Genomic DNA, 2,670 nt, shown 5'->3' with positions numbered 1-2,670 from the left:
GTGGCGGTTCACAATGAATTCACTATAGGATCTCTAGCTCCAAAGTATACAACATCCTCCTCTGGCCTTGAGCATGGCACACACCCAGTATACACATCTGCATACAAGTTCACACACACATGAATAAAACTAAAGAAATAAAAAAACCTGTAAAGATTTATAAACACACACACACACACACACACACACACACACACACACACACACGACACTCCTTGCCCTTCCTTATTTAATGAGGGCTCCCTCTAAAAGCTGTTAGTCACTATCAGTACTTTTACAATTGGATGTCCAGGGAGTGGGAACTTCACCCATGGTGGTTGCCAGTGCAGTGCCAACAATTTGAGGCTGAGGAAATCTGCTAGAATCCCGCAGCTGTGGGGTGGACTCTCTCAAGGAAGTGCAGAGTAACACCGGGGCTGAGCCAGTGGATGCTGGTGAGGGGGTGGAGGTGCCCCAGATGTCAGCAACACAGGCTGGGCTTGCAGCTCAATTGCTAAGATATAGTGTGAACAGGCCCATCTATGTCAGATTTACCTTGTGCCGTGGATTGGGCCTGCAACCCTGGGAGACAGTGGCAGGATGATCAGAAGTTTAAGGTCACCCTTGGCTAAAATGGTGAGTTTGAAACCAACCTAGGATACTTGAGACCCTGTCTTAAAACCACACTGAAACAAAAAAACAAAAGCCACAAGTTGGTGATGGTGGGAAGGACCGGAAGGAGGGATGTATTACCAAGGTGTGGTTGCAATGATGTGGTATGGACACCAGAGTAGAGGTGGTGTGGTCTGGAACTGAACTTGACAAAGAACCTACGGTGGGTTATTCGAGTCGTGGCTTTTAAAACATTGGAGGGTGGTGGTGACGATGATAATGGCCATGTGACCTTCAGAGGATTGCTACCCTGGCAGGGATGATATACCACGCGGTGGCAGGGATGAAGTAAGGCGCCCACAGGACAACAGGTGTAAAGGGCTTCGAGGAACAACGCAACCTCATGGTTCTGGCTCCAGGCCACCAAATGGCCAGCAAAGGATTGCTGGATGCCTGTCCTCTGTGGAGAATGAAGGCCACGTGCAGCTGAAGCCTGTGGCCTTGGCTGCCACATGGCTGCTGTGTCGCCTTTGCGCCGGGGCATTGTTCTGAACCTGTCCTCTAGTACTCCAAGAGAGCTGACAGGAGCCTCCAACAGGGCCTTGGGTTTGTCCTGGAAAACGACTCAGAGCTGTCACACTCATCCTAGGGCCGTCAAACCTGCCTCATCCCAACCCCTGTCCACAAGCGCTCACTGCCCTGTGTCCTCAGAAAGATGGTGAAGACAGAGAAACAATTTCCCTCCTAGGAGAGGTGGGCGGGAGGGGTGTCTCCTAGGAGCCAGGATGAACTGTGCTCTGCTCTGGAGGCTGCACTCTCACCAGAGCCTCAACTACTGTGTCCTGCACCTGCGGCTCCATTCCAAGCTCCCGAATGCTCTTCCTGCCCATCAGGAAACATGTGTGAGAAGAGCCTGCAGAGGGAGTGGAAGAAGGTCAGGGAGTCTCCATGAGCTTGGGTGGGACTCCATTCCTCCACCCACAGTTGGCACAATGTCCTCGGGGCTCATCCGTGTGTCAGCTTCCTTCCTTTCTAAGGTTGGACAAGGGCCATTGTTACATTCTTTGACAATGAACGTGGGTCTGTCCTGACCAGGCATGGGGACCCCTCCCTTTCCCAATCACCGCTTCTGGTCCTGCACCTGGTCTAGCCATTTGCTCTTACTGCTTGGGAAACAGCTCCATCAGATCAAACAGAAGCCAGAACCGGGGACTCCATGCTGTCATTTCCATGACACTCTTGTCCTTAGGGTTGACACTGGTGTCTGGGGCTACTCCTCAATGTTACACATTACAGATGCCCTGCTATCCCCTTGGATTTGCCAGACCACACTGGATCCTGTAAAATCACACCAGGAAGAACACTGGCCTATGCTTCAAGGGGAGTGCAGAGAGGATGGAACCCCGACTGTGGCTCTAGCCCAAGCTGAGATGCTTAAATCAAATAGACAGGAGCCCCCCTTCACCTGTTTGCTGTCACCCCTTTGGAGGCCTTTCCCATGTGTGACCTTACAGACATCTTGCTTTATCTTCTTCATAATGTGTTTACTATCTACCTCCTTCGCTGAGTGTGGAGGTTCCCTTCGTGGTTCATGGCTAGGTCCCCAGTGCCTAGAACACTGCTTAGCGTACAGCCAACACTAGATAAATATTTGTTGACTGAGTAGAAGAATGGATAGAAAAAAAGAAAACCAGAAAGACCAGTGGGTGAGTGAACTAGTTATTACATGACTGTAGAAGCCCATTTGTGGATGTGACCACTGAAGGAGTGAAAGGGACAGTGAAGGCTGCATGGAGGAGGAGGTACCAGAGGCAGGAACACAGACCAAGTGGACTCTGGAAACTATGAGATAAGCTAAGCAAGGTGGCTCCGCCCTTCCTCCAGTTCCCAGCCCTTCCTGCCCAGGCAGGGACCCTGCCTCAATCCAGACGTCTGGGCCTCCTGTTCGGTCCTGCTGTGGGTGGATGGGGTTCTTTCCAGACTCTGGTTACACAGGCCCTGCACTGCTCTCTCGCTCTCTCTCTCTCTCTCTCTCTCACACACACACACACACACACACACACACACACACACACACAC

This window comes from Mus pahari, chromosome 3 (genome assembly GCF_900095145.1).
Source record: "Mus pahari chromosome 3, PAHARI_EIJ_v1.1, whole genome shotgun sequence".
Taxonomy (NCBI): domain Eukaryota; kingdom Metazoa; phylum Chordata; class Mammalia; order Rodentia; family Muridae; genus Mus; species Mus pahari.
Note: the sequence above shows the minus strand (reverse complement) of the source record.